The 21,823-nt window shown below is 37.7% G+C and overlaps 1 protein-coding gene across 2 annotated transcripts in view; it reads left to right on the forward strand.

Annotated features, from left to right (window-relative positions):
* The first annotated feature begins 12,735 nt into the window (after positions 1-12,735).
* NFKBIZ (NFKB inhibitor zeta) overlaps positions 12,736-21,823 on the forward strand; it is a 33,149-nt gene continuing 24,061 nt past the window's right edge. Inside the window, exon 1 of one of the 2 annotated variants that reach the window (XM_087966493.1) lies at positions 12,736-12,870. The gene's annotated coding sequence lies outside the window, so the exon portion shown is untranslated. Of the gene's footprint in view, positions 12,871-14,609; positions 14,745-21,823 lie in introns of those variants that run through there. The other variant, XM_087966492.1, reaches the window with a different exon arrangement.

A 21,823-nucleotide genomic window follows, 5' to 3' on the forward strand; every position in this document is an offset into this window, starting at 1 on the left:
ATCTCCATTGAATCTAGTTGGTTTCCTAGTTCTGCATTCATCCATGCCATGTCTAATCTAGACCACGATTTGTGTGGGTTAGAGTAGAACGTGAATTCTTGTTTCCCAAAATTTATTCTCCTCCATTGATCTATCAAATTTAGTTCCTGTGTCATATTGAAAAAGGATCTGGGCAAAATTTTCCTTTTCTTTTTGTTCTTTGCATTACTAAAATAATCCTTATATCTACTACCGCATTAAGATCTCCCACAATGCATACATTATCTTGTCCATCTCAACAATTGTCTCATGTAAATCCTTATAGAATTGACTTTGGTTGTCATTCGGCGCATGAACTGTAACTAATAACATTGGCTTGTACCCTAATTCTAGTTCGGGTATCAAAATTCTCCCTTGTTGGTCTACATATTTTTCTACTGCCAATTTCTTTTTTTAACATATACCGCTATCCCTTTCTGTTTTTGATCTGCCAGGACTACAAATAACCTTCCTAATTTAGTATATTCTAAACATTTCCAGAATTGTTTTTTAATATGAACTTCTTGCAGACATACTATTTCTAATTTCTGTTTGGCTAATCTAGATAGTATCTGTTTCCTTTTAATGGATGAGTTTAGACCATTTATGTTTAATGATAATAGCTTCGTTTCCGTTTCCGTCTTTCTACTTGTGGGATATTATCTGTCTTCTGTTAATTCTAGTCTCTCTTTGTGGGCGTGTTCTTAATCTTCTTCCTTCCGTCTCCTCCTTGTTCTCTCCTTGTTCTAGGCATCCTATATCTTGCTGTTGTTGTTCTTCTTGGCTTTCTGTCTCTAGCTCCTCTCTACCACTGCTTTCTTCTTCTGTTCCTCCAATCTTCTCATAGAAATCTTGCTCCTTGTCTAAGTTATCTATCCTGATCCTCTTTTCCTGCCATGTTACCAACAAGCCTTCTGCAATTAACCATCGAAACATTATGTTCCTCTGGATAAGCTGTGTTGCCAAAAACGTATAGTCTTTTCTCTGTTCGCGCACCTTCTTGGGAACCTGCTTCAGGGTTTGCATTTCTTTATCTTTATAAATGAAAGGTTCATCTCGTGTTATCATGTATATTATGTCATGTACTTGTTTCCTGGCAAATCGCATGTGGACTTCTCTGGGTAACCTGTTACGTTGAGCGTAACTCATTTGAACTCTATAGGCCTCGTTGATTCTGCCATAAGCACATTCAGATCTTCATCTCTACTTTCAATGATATTTTGAAACCTCAAGTAATAGGCAGTGCGGTCCATCTCTAGATGGATAATCTGTTCTTCTAATCTTTTATTTATAGTCATCATCCTGTTGTCCATTAGTTCCAGTTTCTTTTCATTTTGTACTGTTCTAAGTTCTACCTCTTCTAGTGTCTGCTCGTTCTTTTGCATTGTTTGCTATATAGTATCAACTTTGTCTTCTAATTTATTAATATTCAATTCCATATGATTTTGCAAAATATTCTCTTGCGTTTTTATCTGTTGTTCTTGCATTTTAAGCATGGTTTCTTGAATGGTCATTAACAAAGCCTGTATTGTTTGCATATTGGCTAGTTTGTTTTTCTGCCCCTGACATTCCTTCAATTGCCTTTTGACCGGCAAGTGATGTAATTGTCAATGTTGGACTAGATGTTGTCTTCTTTGCCGTTCTCCACGCTGATGTCATGGCACTTGTCTTATTTTCAAGCTCTATTTATTTCTACCTATTTTATTATCGCCTTTACAATATATTTTAAACTAATCTCTTACTTTCAATTTATTCCTTCTTCTTTTCAAATCTCTTTATTATAATTATATAGAATTAGCACCACTTGTTATCCCTTTTTCTATCTCAAAGTCAATATCACTAAATATCTAACAATATCCTACTCAGACAAAGCCCTTCTGCCTTTCCTTATGCACAAAGTATTACATTTATTCTTTTTTTCCTTTTATTTATAATAAAAGGGGGAATCTAATTTCCATTTATATATAATCACCTAGATATACACTCCCCTTAATCTCTTAATATTGTAATCAAAACTTATTTATCACTATATTTCCTTAGTTCAATATACAATACTTAATCAAAGTAATTATAACCTCAAATATCAGCCCAATAGAGAAGGAAAGACAAAAAGCCCCCCTTTTTAATTTCTTAATTCACTTTTAACTTAGAGCAGTAATCCAGTAGTCAGGTATTTATCAATTGAAAGATCTATATCTGCATGTATCTCTATATATCTTACTCAAACACCCCTTTTCTATTTCTTTCTATACACAGTGTATTGTAGTTTCTCCTTTATACAATAAAAGAGGGGTCAAGGTTTAGAGTCTCTATACTTACTACAATATATATTTTTCTTAAACTCTTAATATCCTACTCTAAGATTATATATCACTATGTTCCTTAACCCAATAATCCTATTTAGTCAAGATAACTATACCATCAAGTTATTTCAAATTAAAGAAGGAGAAAGCCTCCTTTTTGATTTCTTATACCCACAATCTCCTTAAGACAGTGCTCTAATAGACAAATACATTCAAATCATACAAGTCATACAGATTATGTTAATCATATAAATCAAACTTATATTTCAATACCAGCCTATTTTGTTATCTTTAAAGTTTACAGTTCATACACCTCACTCAAAGATTTCCTTTTCTTTTCTCTCCAATCTCACCATCTCAGTCCAAACCATTTTCCACTCTCCTCTCTTCCATTTTGTCTTTCTACTACTCCCTCCAAATCTCTCTCTTTATGACTCCACTCGTATCATCTCCGTTTCTTTCCAATCCTCCTTCATCGTCTCTTTCAGCCCACTCTGCCAAATTTTCTTCTTCTCCGCTCCCATTAATGTCCTGCCGTCTCTTTCTGCTTGAAAATTGCTCAGTCACTCCTTTCTCCGTGTCTCGCCTTTCTCACCTTCGTCGTCCTGACTTTCCTTTTGATCCTTTCAATGTCTCTCCACTTCTACTTCACCTCCTCCTTCCTTCCAAGACTTTCTTTTCTTTCCTTCGTATCGCTCTCATGTCCCAATTGGATTTCACTTTCTCCTTCTCCACTCACCACATTGGTCTCGTAATCGCCCTCCATCCAAGAAGCAGAGGAAGTCAATTGTCTCTCCCTTATCACCTTCTTTTCACCACCTCCTCCTATGGCTTCCCTGGATTTTCTTCTTCTCCCACCAGTTCTCGTCTTATTTCAATCTCCACCTTTCAGCTTCCTAGAACTATTCACTTCCAACTTATACTCCCTCTCCTTCAGTCTCTTTCCATTTGTAAAAAGTGCTGAATCACAGCTCTTTCTTACTGTCTCGCTGCCTGTACTATGGGGTTACCCCCCCCTCACCGGAACTCTTTTTTCCTCAGAAACAAGTTCAAACTTACTTTTGGCAAATCATCACAGTTGCAACTTTGGGATTTTAACTTCAATGACACTTTCTGTTGATAATCTTCTCACTTCCTCCTCATTCACGGTTCAGCCATGGCCTCGGGTCTGCCATAATAAAATGACAGACACTTTCACTTCGGGTTTCCAGGGGTTTCCCTTCTTGCCAGCTGGAGATCATGTTTCGCCTTGCCGTCTTCCAGGCTTCCCCTCTTCTCCACTTGGCTCTCCAGGCTCCTAACGCCCCGAAAGGTCCCCAAAAGTGAAAAAACGGGGTCCAGAGACGGAGACCGCTCTCCCTTCACCCTTTCACCAAGGCATCACCGCCGGAAGCCTCAAGTCACAAAATAAGAAATATGTATATCCAATGACACAATAACTGTTAATGGAAATGAGATTTTTGTATTTTTTGTTTTTAAAGAATAAAAATTAAAAATAAATAAATAAATAAAATGACTTATATAAATATGTCAGAATAGGTATAATTATACACATTCAAAATTCAGCTAGTATGTAAATATCAAGTAAACATATTTGGAAACTTCACTTTCCTTTTGATTTCCAAGATACAGATGACTACTATTCCAAGCATTAATTTATTTTGAAGTTTAACCCAGTTGTTGGATATGTTTTCCAAAGGGCACATTATAAACAGAAGAGCAAGTTAAATAATTGCTTTCTCATTTTGTAATCAAGGGTTTGGCCCTGCAAATACTTGATCACTCTACTCTCATCCTGTGTAGTACACGAGCATTTGGACAATCATAATTATTTTAAGTGGCATTTGTCATATTTCATCATTTTTGTGCTCTATATTGCTCATGCTTCCCAACAAAAATATTATTATCATACTCCAATATGGGTATGTCAATTTTTTTCAGTCGGGTAAAATCTTTATAGTCATACCATTGATTGAAGGTAGCAATAGAAATAGCAGAGTTATATACTTCTTCATAGTGCTTTACAGTCTTCTTTAAGCAGTTTACAGAGACAGCACATTGCCTCTAACAATCTGGATCCTCATTTTATTGACTTCGGAAGGTTGGACGGTTGAGTCAACGTTGAGCTAGTCAGAATCAAACACCTGTCAGTGGGCAGAGTTATCTTGCAATACTGCATTCTAACAACTGCACCAGTATGGCTCAGTGGTCAAATAAAAACTAAAGATCAAATAAGAACTAAAGGTCAAATAAAGCTAAAATAAAATACATTAAAAAATAAATAAACGCCAACTAAGCAATACATCACTTTGTACGGCAAAACTCCTGAACAAAAAATTGTGGTGAAGCATAATGAAGATAACTGTTGTATATCATCCGGAGCCTGTGAGCAGTAAGATCTCCTATGTTCCTATAAAATGTGGCTCCTATTGGAAAGAGGAAAAGATAACTCCCAGCACCTAGATCGAGTCAGATTTAGATGACAGAACTGGATCTTCCAAACAGCTTTGTTACAATTAGCTTTGTTACAAATCATATAGAAAGTCTACAGAAAATATTTTAACTATCAGAAAAACTGACAGTAGCTGAGCCAATCAGCTATAAATTCCTTTTCAGTTATTTGGCCAATGAGAGTAGAGTAGAAAGAAGTTGAGTCCCTTCATCAGTTAAGGATTCCCATAGCAACCAGAGATTGAAGAAAATGGCGTTGTTGAAAATAAAGTGCAAATGGTTCAGTTTCAACTTACATGGATTATCTGTCTGGATGATGACTTGCCAAAGTGACAGACATCTATATCTATTTGCGGTTTCAGAGGCAACCCCCTTTAATAGAAACAGTAGAAACAGTATACTCTACTAGACACTGACTGTCATGAATCTTCTGCGTGCCACTGCAATTATTCTCTTTCTTTAGCACTCTTAATAGTCTCATGCAGTAATTAAAGTTTTGGCTTGTGTTGGGAAGCTGCTTTTATTGTAGATACAAAAATAGCCTCATAATAATAGAGACTGGTATCTAAAGGATCTAAGTATCTGGTCATATCTTTGTTTGTCTCGGTATTTCTTGTCTTGCCCTTTCATTGCAATGGACTGCATGCGTCCTAGTTCTGAAGCTGCACTGTTGATGGAAACTGCATTCTGTTTACATAACGATCTATTTCAGGCACCTTATCTCTTGCCATGCCAGCTCCTGCCCTTATGCTGATCCCCCTGCAGCCATATGGGACACTATTCTCCTTCTTGAAACGCTATTTCTGTCTTTCTCGAAAAAAATAAATTATTGAACTGGGGTGTTATGGTAATGCCAGCAGAAATATAGGTGCCTCCTATATATGAAATACAACAATAATTTGATTAGTTTCAACTTCCATAAAAGCTTATTAACTTGTTTGGTTCCATTCAGTAGAGATCAATTTTGTGTGTGCGTGTGTCTGCCTCAAATTTTGAGGCATTTCAGAGGCGTCCAGAGGAAGGTCTAAAGGTGAAGCAAATAATGAAATGTGCCTGTGCTGATGTGAGGCAAGCTTTGACCTTTTTTATGTGTAGGGTTACAAATACACCTGAAATGTGAGATGTTTGTGTCAGAATGTGGCAATTTAGCTTTGTTGATGAATGTGCTGCGTTCTATAGATACCACTAAGGCCTGCTATGAGCCACTTTTGTCTGGAGGTCAAAGAAGACATTCTCAGATCTGCCTCTCAACATGACAAGAAAATATCCAGGAATCGCCTGAAAATCAAACAAATCTTATTCCTTCTAGGTGTGGAACAGAACCTCCTCAAAAGTGCACTTATTGCAGTTTTATTGCCTGCTTTTGTAGGATGACTTTGTGGGAGTTAAGAATTCAGCACTTTGTGGGAGTTAAGAATGTTTAAAACTTTCCAAATATAGAGTATATTCTGTATGGAGAGGGAAGAAGATGACCACTGGATGGCAGCAAAGAAGTATATATTGAAGAAGGAATGATAGCATAATTACAATAGAAGAAAATCAGCATTAAACTTTTAAAAAGAACTGATATGGAGTGATTGAGGTTGGAGTATTAGATTTCTGATCGATCTCTCCAGCTTTATACAACCTTGCAGTAATACTTTGCAGGCAGACTCTTTTCTTCCTTAGAATTTCTGGGAATTATATTGCAATGTTGCAGTCATAGTCATAGCATTAAGTGAGAAGGGTGACGTAAACCAGATCAAGCAACTAGCAGCCAACTAAAATCTGTTACTTCTCAGAGGTTATTGCATTAACCGGGTTACTTTATGCTACAACCTGATGTTTTCTTCATCTGATCCCCAGCTGAAGAAGGTTAATATCACTTATTTTTCCATTGTTCGAGTACAAGCGAGTTTCCAAACTATTCTTTAAAGATAAAAACAAGGATAACAAATTCTTATCCAAAGAGAGAGCACAATAAGAAAAGGGAAGAGATTGCATAGCTAAATATACATATTGAGTATCAACAATCAAGTTAATAGGTTGGTCATTGAACAATCGTAAAGCCAAAATCACAGCAGCCAGCTCAGCACGTTGAGCTGAAGTCTGCGTGGCAGTAAATTTAGAATACCATTGTTGTTGAATCTGCCAGACAACCACACCCCTTGTAGGTGATCCATCAGTAAAGACCGTAAGAGCTTTAGAAATAGGATTTCGCACAAAAATGGAAGAAAAGGCCGGATTTAAAGTAGTAGTAACCACTATTCTAGGATCCTTGGGTAAAGAATACAACAAGTTTCCCACATATTGAGAAAAGGCTATCTGATATGATTCTGAAATCATCATCAAATGCTGATGTTCAACTTTTGTACGAGTGAAAGCTATGCTAATGAGATCATGTCCTGCAAGATGTAAGGCTTGTTTACGACCTTTAATAATCAAATCCTCTAATGCTGATTGATAAGGATAAATGTTTCTAGGCAGAGTAGCTGACAAATTAATCCATTCATGAATGTTGACCGCTTGCGGGGACGCATTAGAATAAAGACATCCCGTGGGTAAGGGTGTAGTGGGAAGAATAGCTAAGCAAAGTCCTATTGTTAAGGATGTTATCCTGTCCACATATCGATGCTTAAACTTATTCAATATTTCTTGAAGGCATGTTCTTTGAGGATCATTTAATACAACTAGATCTCCTGGTGATTGTGCTCCCTTCAAAGACTGAAATAAGGGCAACATATCACCAGTTGTAATGTAGAAGAATGGGCGTGCCCAATTAATAATGTCAAGTAATTTTTTCCGTTGTATTAATGTATATGATTTCTGTACTTGTAATTCAGGAAGAATTGGAATGGAGGAATTGTGCAACATTCTATGTTTCCCATTTTTCTTTTTTATAACAAAAACAGGAGTATTCCAAGGACTAGTAGAAGGTTCTATATGACAAGCAGCCAATTGTTCTTGAACCAATTGTTGTAAAGCAGCGAGTTTTCCCCTTGATAATGGCCATTGTTCCACCCAAACCGGCGTAGAACAGAGCCATTTAAGAGGAAGAGCCATCATCAAGAATCAAATGGGCATTAAGAAGAGAAAGGATATCACGGCCCCAAATATTAGTATGAATATCTAGAATGTATGGTTATAGGAAAAAGGACTTACCAGCAGATGTTGTAACATTAATTTCTTGAACACTCTGCCAAGCAGCTGTAGAACCTCCTATTCCCCACAATGAAGAAACTGTCATTTTTGGCCACTGTACTGGCCACTGTAAAGAGATGACAGTAACATCAGCTCCAGTATCCAATAACCCTTGAAATGGTTGTTTATTAAGGAAGAGCATTAACAAAGGATGAGAGGAGTTCAGCTGATGAAGTAAGCCTACAGATAAAGAAGTTGATCCAAATCCTGCATCCCCACGATTACCTATACCAGGAGATGGAATTTCATGTGGAAGAAGAAGCAATTGAGCAACAGAAGAATTACAAGGAAGAACTTGAGGAAGATTCACCCAAATCTGAATCATGAGGATACCAGTGCAATCTGAATCTATTACCCCAGGCACAACAAAACAGCCCTTTTTGTGTGCAGAAGAACGAGGAAAAATTAAGCCAACTAATCCCGAAGGAAGAGGACCTTTAAATTGAGATGGAACTATTTTAACTTGGGAAATTTAAACTCAATTTCCCCTTGAGTGATTAAATAGATCCCAGCGCTACCGGCTGTGGCTGGGGAGGAGTGAGAGAGATTGCTGGAGGAGTCAGAGTGATGGGAAAGGCACGCTTTGGATTCTGGGTGGGTGCCACACCCATTGGCAAGTTTCCCGACCGAAACCGACATTGATTGGCCCAATGAAATCCCTTTTTATAAATAGGGCACTTCTTAGAAGGACGATTCTGAGGCATAGAAGGTGTAGAACGACAGTCCTTCTGAAAGTGGCCAGGCTTCTTACACTTAAAACAGTTACCAATTGGTCGCTGTCCTTTCTGAATAGCAGCTGCTAACATATGCATTTTATAAGTTTGTGATCCAATATCCTGGCAGACTCGCAGCATATCTGCCAGAGTGTAATGAGCAGTAGCCTTTAACAGCTGTAAAGCTCTTTTACAATCTGCATTAGCATTTTCAATAGCTAATTGGCGAAGAAGTTCATCAGCAGCTTCCTGATGATCAAACTGCTGTCTAATTGCTTTGGACAGACGCTCAGTCCTCTTGTAAAATTACCACTAATCCCATAGTCTGTAACTGCCTTTTTTAACTCTCTAAAGATCTGATAAGGCAGACCCTCCCATTCTGCTACTTGCAGTCCAAGCTGTGGCCCCTGACCAGGATGATATTGTACTGGACAAACAGACAGTAATTCTGCAAGTTCTGTTCCTGAGACAGAGGCATCCTTTTTACAAGTCTCTACCATTTTCTGAAAAGAAGACTGAACAATAGAGTCAGGAGGCTTTTGCCCTGTATCTGCAGGAGCTGAGGGAATTGAAGACATATATTCAGGTGAAGAAGGGGGACAAATGACAGCATTAGTATAACGTGAAGGTGGAGGTGTTAAAAGAGAAAGTTCATTGTGACCAAATTTTTCAATTGCATGCCTACATAAATGCCACACATGCAAAACTTCTATTTTTGCTCGAGGTTCAGTATGCAATGTTTTCCCAATCAGTTAATTTTAAAGACCCCTTTTCTGGGTACCATAGGCACTGAGCTGCAATCTCCTGGACCAGCCTTAAGAGATTTCTCTGTGGTACCTCGGTATTATTTTTCTTCAACAAATAGCCTAATTCATCTACATGCTTCCTTTGTTCCCCAGAAAGCGAAGACCCTATACTTACAGAAACCAAAAGGTTGAAGAAACCACAAAGGATTGAAGGTGCACCAAATCCTTGCCGGACGAAGTAAGAGGGTCCCTGTTTGGGCGCCACTTGTTGTAATGACGAGGCAGTCGAGTTGTTTGATCATGAACAACTGAATCATGATGATCTTTATTGGAGTCTAGTCTTGCATTTATACACATTTTTAGTTATCTTCCATCACTAGTTAACTTTGGTTACTACTTAACTTTTGTTACTGTTTTGCACAGTAATCCATACAATTAATTATCTCTAGTTAAAGTCTAACATATGTTTACTTCCTCTCTCTAATCCTCCTTTAGATTAGTGACTTTATTTACCTGAGTTGTATTTGCTTGGAAACATTCTTTATCTGAGGTTTGCCATCCGAGATTGGAACATTCCTGCAATTACATCTCTACAATTTATTATTATTATTTTAAGAATCGTTTTCTCTCTGTTTCGAGAGTATGAGACCTATATTCACAAAACAAGACAACATTAACCTTGTGCTACATAAAACTATGATTATACCAGGAAAAAGAACCTGATATTGCCGTTTGGTTTTCAATAATCACAGGTATTCTACTGCTTCTGCCAATTTCAGGTTTCACGTCCCTTTTGCTGTATGGCTTCTTCTACATACTTCAGCCAAGGTCTTGCCATTGCCTCGAAGCAGTAGTTGAGGACAGAGCTACCCCCTGCTTCATCCTGAACCCTCCTCCATGCTTATGATGAAGCCAGGCAACCTGACAAAAGGCTAAATCAGGCTTCTGAAGCAGCTGGTTAGTCTCTCCCATCTAGATCCATCCACATATTCAGGGAGCAATTGGTAGTTGCTTTTCCTGATGGGAGTGATGCTGAATAGGAATGAAATGAAATGAGAACTGTCCAAATGACTATCTTTAAATTATCCCACATTAAAACAGCAGAAACAGTACTATAGGTAGTCCTTGACTTATGACCACAATTGAGCCCAAAATTTCTGTTGTTAAGTGAATTTTATCCCATTTTACAACCGTTCTTGCTTCAGTTGTTAAGTGAATCACTGCAGCTGATAACTTCATAAGTTCATAAACAGGTCGCTAAGTGAATCTGGCTTCCCCATTGCCTTTGCTTGTCAGAAGGTCACAAAAAGTGATCTCATGACCCTGGGAAACAGCAACAGTCATAAAAGTACTATCTGTACTTTTCTGAATGAATGAACTTTAAATGCAACATATGGCTCTGCCATAGCTGGGCTACAAAAATCCAGGCAACCACTAGATGGCAACAGTGGGTTGTGTTTTCTTTATCTCCTTGTTGCTATCTAGTAGGTATTCAGTTTTTTGAAGTTCAGACATAATAATGAAGTCACCGTGGGTTCGAAAGGTTGCCCTCAAATATACGAATAAAAAGATGGTAACTTGAGATCTACTTGAAAAGAGTTATGCCAGAGAAAGTTTGGCATGGCTGAATTAGGCTTAATCTTAAGAGCCCGCTTGGTCACTCCCACCTATTTCTATTTTAGTTTTCTTTGTCAGCATGAATAATTATTTCCTTTCTTTTATGCCTTCTTCGCTGCTCTGATCAGTTTCAGCTGTAGAAACTTGCACTACTTTTCTTTTTCCTAACTTCTGCAACTATTTCCTGGCTGATTCTTTCACAACTTGGAGGCATTTGGGGTTTTTCCTCCCTTGGCAGTTTAAAATGGTGAAAGAAATACATGTTAAGTTCAAGTGGTTCTAAATCATGGGGTGATTGAAGTGTTTGGATTTATAAATGTATCACTTCAGAGGCAAACACTAATGCTTATATGTGCAAGCAGATTAACCGAGCTTCACCACACTTGCAGATTTTGCAATTGATTATAAAGGCGCCTTTGTCTTCTGAATTATTCTGTTTTACTTACCTGAGAAAGAGAACATTGTTTCAATGCTGTAAATAGCCTAAAACAATTTTCCCCAAATCTGGTGTTGAAGTATACCTCTCATCATCCCATGGCTACTCCATGGCCTGCACATGATAAAAGGCGTAATTATACAGATCAGGAATCTATTATCACTTAGACCAATGTTGCTTGATCTCAGCAATTCTAAGATGTATGGACTTCAACTCCCAGAATTCCTTAGCTAACAGGGATGGCTGGGGGAATTCTGGGAATTGAAGTCCATACACATTAGAATGGCTGAGATTGAGAAACACTGACTTAGATTGTGATTTATAACTCACACTGGATGCTAGAGAGCTGGCATTTTAATTTGACACTGTGCTGCTTTTCTGACTTAGACTGGTTATGATAATCATCTCTGTACTTTCTCAGTTATTGGAATAACCTGCTTTGTTATTTTAGAAAGCAGGCATTGTCATCCCATTCCTTTTACTGTAGGTTTTTCAACAGAGAAAGATTTTTAAAGATTGCAGCCATGTGTACTTGAGTCAACCACAAACATATTTTAAGTGCCAACCCTTAAACTGGATAAATCTGCAGTAGCTTTGCAGTAATCACATTAGTCAATCTAATGAAGCAGTTATAATTTGGCCTCCAGGGCCTCCATGCAGACCTCCAAAATTTCAGGTACAGCCCCCTCCCCCCTTAGAGCTGTTCCAGGAATAGTTTTTTTTTTTTTTACATTAAATGTACAACTACATTTTTAAATGTAGTAGGAGAAAATTATGAAGTATAAGAGAGATAATTATATTAGTTGTAATTAATTTTTAAATTAATTTTATTTACTTATGTTTTGTTCATACCCATTTTACGAGGTCTGTTATTTAAAGTGTAGCCGTTGGACTAAAGGTCAAAAGCAGAGCTAGTGTCTAATTCAGCCACAGATCTGTCCAAACTAATGAAATAATTTCTCTTACTTGCAACAAGTAGCTAAAGCCATTAAGACGATTGTAAATCTGCATCCAGTTATACCAGTGATATAATTATATAATCTTTCTTGTGTGAACAGGAAAGCTTCAACCCACTCAGCACTTCCTGACTCCAGGGCAGGTTTCAAAATGATCAGTGTTGAGAAGGGGTAGCAATTTTATATATCTTTCCGCTTACTCAGACAGGACTGGGCAGAGATTTACTCAGGTTTGCTTTATGACCACAGTATCTTCTGTGGGCAGCATCGAGAAAGGAGGTGGAGGGAAGTCCCAAAAAAGAGGTGCTGCCGTGATATTATTTTTTTTTGCAACTGCCTTTGGCAAATGGTATCACTACTGGCACTGCAAAACAGACTCATATCAGAAGTGGGAGGCTGCGGATGCAAGTGAACATTAATAATTCTTGTCTGCTGTTTGAAGTTGCTATGGTAAGTCCTGGCATTTATCCAGATGATATAAGGTTTTATTTGTATTAGTTTTTAATTAGCCTCTTTTAAAAATTATATTGCTGGAACTTCTGATGTTTTACCTCTAATAAAGCTCTTTGAGTGTAATTTGGTTGTAGGTTTAGGTCATTCTCTAATTAAGTGAGTCTGATACATTAGATTTTCTCCATTGCTATTTTGTTTCTTACATATGTCCAGAACACGATATAAATACTTTAAATTAGCATTATTTCTTCAACGTCTTAGAATGCTAATTATAATTTGTTCATTAAGTCAAAGCCACTGGGCTAATCACTGCACAACTTCCCAGAAATGTGGAGCTGCTGTGAAACTATACTCCCTCACGCAACTTGGCCGGTTCGTCACTGTTCTGGAATCTAGCAAGTGAAGTTTGAGACATATTGGTGATATCATCAACTCAAAAATGAGTCAGATCCTTAAAAACCATGTAGATGCCTTTTAAAAGTTCACTTTTTAAGAAAAAAAACTTGAGCTTCTTGTTGCTTATCTTGTACAGATGACGTGAATATTTTATGATAGTCAATAGTGACTAAAAAGCTCTGGGCCCCAGGCTATTGGGGCATGTTGTGGTCAGAGACAAACATCACCTGGGGAAGTTTAGCTTAGATCTTGTAGGACAAAAGTTGGGATCCTCTGCATCTGCCACAGTGCCTAGGTTCTCCCTGCTGTCATCTTTGTCCGGAAGAGAGTCACCTAACTCAGGCCAGGCTTACCAACATATTTCATCCCTAAAGAGAGTGAGATAGACTTTTTCAGAAGCCCAATTGAATGGAGAGATGAATTTAATACACCAGGTAAAGAAACTACACAGTATAAGGTATGGCTAGAATACAGCTCACATAGGGCGGGGATTCTTATGTATATATATCACCATAACTAGCTGGTATGTGTATGTATAGATAATACTTTTATTTTTTTTATTTGATGCTAGTATAACTTGAATGTTATATTGTACATTTTTTATATTTTACTTTTTTAGGTTTTATCCTAGAAAATTGATCATGAATGTGTTCTAGAAAAATGCTGTCAATAGACAATTTTAATTAGTTCTGCCTCTGATGTACCAGGTTCTGTCATTGCTAAAATTGATTTTCCTGTATCTCCTTCTGCCCTGATACTCTTGTGATCCAAAACTGCTTGGTTAAAAAAAAAAAACTTCCCCGCTCCCAGTCGAAAATCCCATTCAGAACAGAAAGTGAAAGGGCGGCAACTTTGATAAGGCGAAATACGCCTTGTGCGAATTTTCTAAGGGCATCTTTTAATAGTCCGAGTATAACCTTTTAGAAACGAGAAAGAGAGAAAAAATTAACTAAGATCCAATTAGGAAGGTCGAAATCCTGTCTTCAGGCACGGAACCAGGCCGGGTTTTCCACTTATTCAGCCGGGTGGGGAAGGTCCCTGCGAATGGGTTCACCCAGCTTGGGAATTTCCACCCTGCCAGAAAAATCCAAATTGCATCTCGTCCCTCCGCCTCAACTTCCTCTTGCGTGTCACAACATCCCCCCTTCACCCCTCCCACTTTTAACCATTGCGAAACCGAAAAGACGAGTCATCTTTGAATCACTGAAATAATACTTTAAAGAACCCCCGAAGACGTAGTAATTTTTGTGGGAAACTTTCGCTTTGGGCTAGAAAGTGTGGAGCTCTCAAGGTGGTTTGGGTGAGGGGAAGATTTCCCATTGCTTTTGCTTTAGGTAATTGTAAATTATAGATAGATTATTTCTCCCTCCTTCTCTCTTTGTCATTTAATCGGATCAGTTGCTGAGGACCATTCATCTGCTGGGAAAACTGTTGGCACATTTCCTCAGATCTACTTTCACTTCAGAGATATGGAGGTATATCTATATTCCCATTCTTAATTGTTAAGGATACCGGATAGTGGCTGGGATATATTTTCATGCTTATTATTTAAGAGACACCTCCTCCCGGCATCAATTGTTTGGTGAAAAGGCTGCTTTCAAATGAATGACAGAAAATCATTGTAGCCTCTCTCCTGGCATGGAAAAATGTCATAAGTTGAATTTCTGCTTATTATGATATATACAAATACTGGAACCAAAACAAAGTGGTGATTCTAAGTTAACTTCGCAAACTGATTATTGACTTATGAATGCCAAATTGGGGGGGGGGGAGGGGGGAAGGATAAACCTGGTTGCCTATCCAGTTATTAAAAGCCAGTCTTTACAAGAATTGTCGGGATCGGGAAGCTGTCACTTTTGTATGTGATGCTACTTGTTAAAAAGCCTTAATATCTAAAGGAAATTTAAGCATAGCTCAAATCAAGATGCTAGGTAATCATGGAAACTACTACAGTATAGTATACATTTTTTATTTAATTACACGGCACTTTCACAACTCTTGTCAGTTTACAGGATATGTAGAGGAAAGATTTAAATTACAATTTGAATTAATCTCAATAACATAAAATATAGCAACATACTGCATAAATAGTTAAATACAAAGATAATACGGAAAATAGTCAGGATTTAAGAGTCAACCAAGATGTTCTTTTTTCTTGTCTTCTTTCGTTTGCTGTTGGTGTCAGAAAACTGGAATTTGGGGAGACATCCCAAACAATTAAGTCTTGATATTATTATTAAACAAGTTGATTTCATTGGAAATGAAAGTGTACTGATATATCACATTACTTAAAATGTTGAAGCATACGTTGGATGGGCTGATTGCGTGACTTTGGAACTGCCCTTCTAAAGAAAGTCCTAGCTGAATCACTAATCTTACTCCCCACCCCAGCCTTTGATTTAACTACTTTTGATTTATAACAAAGATAAGAAAGGGGAATGTGATATTATAAACTGAAAAATGTTTTATAGTATTTAGAAAAGGGACATCCAGAGTTGGCTGATAGAAAGCATGAAACATTGGAAGATCATCATATTGTCAGTTTTGTCACTCCAAGTTATGTCCTCACTGGCTCAAAGTTGACTTAGCCTTCCATCCTGTCGAGGTTGGTAAAATGGAGACTCAGATTGCTGGAGGCAATATGCTGGCTCTATAAATCGCTTAGAGAGTGCTGCAAAACACTATGAGGTGGTATATAAGTCTAAGTGCTATTGCTGTTGCTTTGTTGTTACAACTGCTTGCTGCATAACAGCTACATTTCTTAGGGTATTATCAGTGAAACAGGTTGTTGAAAGTGAAGACAACAAGGACTGCTGAGTATGCTCTGATATGAGCTGATTTTACACAAGGATCACCTCCAATATCACTGTTATCCTTTGCAATTTCAGTGAGCTTAATCCTTAGGTCTGCACAGTTTTTATGATTTAAAAAAAATCATCTGTTACTTTACATACTTTGTAACGAGAGTCATTCATTAAAAAGATTATTCTTAAATTAAAAATAAAAAACCCACAGTTACAGTGTTTATATCAGTATCTTCCTTGACTGGATAATCCTAATAATTCAGTTTCAAGAAATTAATTGCTTGTCTTATTTTACTCAAAACATATTTGGCATAGAGTTTAGAATTAATGTGTTAAAGTGAACGATAATGTTTGTTCAGGTTTTCAAGTATTGTGGCTTTTTTGGCATTAAACAAGTAACTTTCTTTCCATCATGATTAAATCTTCTCTATTCTCAAGGACCAAATCATTATGTTTACTTCCTGTTATTATAGCAGAATTAGAGCATGGATTAGAGCAGGGGTGTCAAACTCGATTTCATTAGGGTTGTGTTTGACCACAGGGGGCCGGGGTGGATGTGGCCAGCTTGATATCACTCGTGTTGGGGGGGCCAGTGGCCCAAGTGCTCTACCAGTGAAAACGGGCTCTCAAGCTCTGTTTTCAACTGTGACCACCTCTTGCAATGCTCTGCTGGTGAAAATTGAGCTCTGGAGGGCTGCCCGTGACCCTTGCAAGCTCTGTTTTTGGCTGTGGCGGCCTCATGCAACCCTCTGCCAATGAAAATGAAGCTCCATTTTCACTAGCAGAGGCACCACAAGCTGGTCCTTTGCTGTTTCCAGGGTGGCCCCATGGGCCAGATCTAAGCACCTCGCGGGCTGGATCCGGCCCCCAAGCCTTGAGTTTGACACTCCTAGATTAGAGCATGGATATTTGTGTGTGAGTGAATAAAGATAGTATGATGATTTTAATTATAATATTTTAAAGATATAAAAATAATTGTTCCATTAATATTGGAATGGAGCCACTGCATGATCAATATGCATGAACATCTGTTGCTACTTTTACATTAATGGCAAAATTTTCAAAGGCAGGGCAAATAGTTTGTCAGATACATCTATTTATCAATAGATCCTTGCCTGCAAATGTCTCCATATAACAAGATTATTTAATATATGAGCTGGTGAACTTGTTCCGTCTGTGGTTGAGATTATTCAGTGCTGGAAGGATAATAGAAACAGGACAATAGCAATGTCTTTATTAGCAAGCAAAATTAGGTTTTCTATTCATTAGACCTGTTTTCTGTCTCAATGTCTGTGTCCCAAGACACCCTGGTTTTTCAGAGAAACAGTTATTTCATTGCTGATCTCATCACTGAGTTATTTCTTGAATTAGCTGCCAAGGGTATACAGGATTCTCTAGAATAGTTTAAAAGATTAAATAGTTTAAATACATTTATATGGTGTATACACCAGATTGGTTTATTATTACAATTGATTTTCATTTGATGTATATTTTGCATGTCCCCAGTTTTTTAAGCCTTACTAAAGCCTAAAAGACTGATATCTTATTGAGAAGTTATTTATTTATCATGATTTTCAGAAGAGTCCATTTTAATCTCGCAGATATATACAGGTGGTCTTCAACTTAGAAGAGTTCACTTGGTGACCGTTTGAAGTTACAAAGGCACTGAAAAAAGTGGCTTATGACCATTTTTCACACTTATGGCCATTACAGCATCCCTATGTTCATGTGATTTACATTTGGATGCTTGGTAACTGGTTCGTATTTATGACAATTGCAGTTCCCATGTGATCACCTTTTGTGACCTTCTGACAGGCAAAGAGAATGGGGAAGCCAGATTCACTTAATAACCATGTTACTAATTTAACAACTGCAGTGATTCATTTAACAACTGTGGCAAAAAAGTTGTAAAATGGGGCAAAGCTCACTTAACAAATGTCTCTTAGCAACATAAATTTTGGGTTCAAATGTGGTTGTAGGTTGAGGACTACCTGTATTATGCAAGAGAGGACGTTTATTAAAAAGTAAAAGAGTCCGGTTTAGTTGAATTCCTATGACTACCTGGGCACTTTTCTGTGTTGTTTGTTTGATTTATTTTGTTTGTATATTTCCTTAGTTGTTAGAAAACGGGATAAAATATTTAGATAAATGAGAACTTAGTATTGTGTATCCCATATTTGACTGGCTTTGTGGAATAGAATAGAATAGAATAGAATAGAATAGAATAGAATAGAATAGAATTCTTTATTGGGCAAGTGTGATTGGACACACAAGGAATTAGTCCTGGTGCAAATACTCTCTGTATAAAGGCCACTGATGAATCACTGAGTTCATACTATTTGTCTTTACTCAAATATGGTGGTGAACATAGATTTAAACATTTCAACAGATATCTCCAGAGTTCATGACCCCTTGTCAGTTTTCTCAAGTTAAGTAATGAAATTTCTAAAGTTGTACTTTTCAATTGTAATGTGTTGTTTAGACATTGTGTCAATCAGACTGCATCTGCAAAACTACAGGCTCTTGAACTGCAACATTCTTTGTGGGGGAGAGGCAACAAATATTGAAACTGGTCTTTGAAATAATGAAAATATTGATAACTTCTAGATGTATTGAGACTGCAAGTCTCAGAATTCAACAAGCTTGAATATTTGGGTGGATTCCAATTGTAGCCAAAGATCTGGAAAGCATCAGATTAATGACTATGTGTATTCCTTGGACAGTTTTGCCATTTCCTTAAAGCTTACTAAAAAGATTGTGCAGCGAAAAGCCATTTACCATTTAATCCAGAGAAACAATCCATTTTTTATTGACTGAAGATTTTTTTGCTGGAGATTTTTTGTTTCAGCAAAACAGATTCCTGTGTCATAGGCTTCTAAATTCAAGCTCCAGATCCTGACCTTTTGGAAATTATTGAAGTCAAACACCAGAGTCATAATAGTTATCCAAAAGAGAATTAGAAAGAAGAAAATAAACTCCCTACTTAAGGGGTACAGGAAGTTAATTACAGCTTATAAACATGGGCTGCAAAAATATGGATGACCATTAGATAGCAGTACAGTTAATAACAGCATTTTGCTATCTGACTTTTTGCAGTCCCAGATCTGGTAATTACAATTGTAAGAGTTGGGAATAGTAATCTAAGAACACTGTAGTACATTGTACCAAGGTTTATTTTTTAGGCGCAATAAATTAAAAGATGTTGTGTACATTGAAAAGATTTGGTATTTGCCATGATATCTTTATATAACCTATGTTATCAGGGAAACGCCCCGGAAAGCTAGGAATCTCTTGATTTTCTTGTTACTGTGCAATTGATATGTTGTTGATCAAGAATTCAGAATGAATGGAGGCTATATGATACACCCTTAATTGCTGGCTAGTTCCAGGTAGGGCCTAGTCTTGGCTTAGAATACAACTTTTCATGTAACAACTGGGAAACTTTATGTGTTTTGTTCTCTATCAGCGTAATGCTAAGAATGAAAGAATACTCAGTTTTATTCACCTCGCTTGAGAAGTAAAAAGTTCAGAATTACCTAGATTTGAATTCTTTGGAAGAAGTCATTAGATATTAATAAGCTTTGCATTTGTGGATATTCATAGTTTGAATATAGCCGAAGAAGCCAATAAAATTTAGTACACACTGCAAGATGCCTGAAGGGGATAGCCAATTCCACAAGGCATTAATGATGTACAAAGTATGCCTTAAACATATTTTATATGTATCTTTCCGTGTTTACTTGGAAAATAGTATTTTCTTATTTTATCACCTTAATTTTTCCCTTTCTCATAATAATGCATGATGGAACAAATGTATAGTAAATGGTTTGCAGATCTATTAATCAAAGCATCATTATCTAGAAATAACAAATTAAAAAAACCACAGTAAAATACAAAAATACAGAATAAAATACATTAACAAGTACCCAACAATTATCCAAGGATAACATAGTCTCTTTAGCTCCATCTCCAGATGAACTTAATAAGTAGCAGAATTTTCACTGGCACTGGTAGACTTTTAAAAAAACTTTGTATGTGGTGGAATGAGTTTGATTTGTTTTAGAAATTTATTTTTTTAATAGAGTCATGGTGTTCTGCCATATTCTTAGAACATAAAACAGTACTCCTTTACTTTTTTTCTTTCTAATACTTTTGCTTTATTAGTTCACATGTTTAAAAACACCGTCTGAAATATCAGAGGGGAAAAAAGGATATAAATAATAGCTTAGGATATGGAAAGGACAAAATCTTCCCTGTGGGGAATAAAAATTCAGTCTTATTGAAAGCCACAGAGAGTACAAGAAAACCACTAAACAAGCAAAAAAACAAAAGTCAAAATCCAAGAGAACAGTCCCAAGCTCTTTAAAAGTTTTGTCAACTACAAGATAAATGGATGTACAACAAGAAATGGAAGTGCAGAAAGATTGTGCTGATACTCTTTTCTTTCCTTCTATAATGTAATTTCTATGGTTGGGGGGGGGAACCAAATGGGGAAAACAAGGGAAGTTGACAATGATGCTGTCTAGTTCCTCTTTGAAATTCCACAAATGAAGAAAGTCTCTTTTACCATAAATTCCTTATCTACAAGGGTGTCATGCCCCTGGTGGAGACTGACTTTGAGGGAGAGGAGGAACAGCCTACAGGAAGTGGAAGTGTGGCTCCGGAGGTTGTGGAGGAGGCTGGGGAGGGGCAGAGGCCGGCTGAGCAGTCAGAGGAGGACCAGACCCATCCGCTATCCATCCTAGGGCACGCAGGGAGGAGAGGATAAGGGAGAGACGTGGTCTACTTGGGAGGAGAGGGCCTTGATCCTCTTCATGGACTGCAGGTGTGAGAAAAGCATGTTTTATTTTGGTTTGAGGTTAACTTGGTTGGCGTCCTTCCAACAGACTGTGCCTTATTATCTCCTTGAATTTGGTAAATACTTCTGTTCAGTTGTGGAAATTTCATCATTGTAGTTTGTTTGGTTTTTATTTTCACCTCTATCTGCTCATTAAATTCGGTATGTATTGCTTTCTTTTGAAGACTATTTTTGAGTACATTTTATCTCCAATTGATAATTATTGAACAGTGGGGCCAAGTTGGAGGCATTAAAGGACATTTATTTACGTTTTGGATTTTGTTACGTTTGTGTTACACTCTGGGTCATCACAAAGGGTACTGTCTACAATAAATACTTCAATAACTCACATTCTGTATAAATGCTAAAATTTAAAAGCATTGGGTGTTAGCCATTTTTTAAAGGCACTCTGTTGTATCCTGTCAGCCACCCCCCCCCCCCGCAGCCGAATCAGAGGAAAAGGAAGAAGAGTGGGAGTCACGGCCAGCATCAAGGCAATCAGAGAATTCCGAGGGGGAAGAGGGAAAAGAGCTGTCAGAGGTATCGACAGAGATGGAGCCTGGGCCGTCCATCAGCCCCCAGATGGAGAGGCAACAGCCCTCATGTCCTGAGGTGGCTGGTGAGAAAGAGGAGGTCCTGTGCTTGACGTGCGGATGCACAGAAGGCAGAGGAGAGGAAACAGCAGGACACTATGGGCCGGTCATTGGGATGGAAGAGCCACCACTGCTAGGCCCCACCACTGCTAAACTCTGGGAATAAAAGGCAGGGGTGGAGACGAATAGGTATGGCAGACACCTATTCATCTCCCTTTCAGTCAGACACTAATAGTCTGAACTTCTGAATCCTGTCTGGAACTTTGTCAGAATTCTTTCATGGAATCTGCGGCATTGAGATCAGCGCGCCTTCTGAGCAT

Source organism: Notechis scutatus, chromosome 5 (assembly GCF_049901735.1).
Source record: "Notechis scutatus isolate UNSWTSFEM ecotype Mainland chromosome 5, rNotScu1.2, whole genome shotgun sequence".
Lineage (NCBI taxonomy): Eukaryota > Metazoa > Chordata > Lepidosauria > Squamata > Elapidae > Notechis > Notechis scutatus.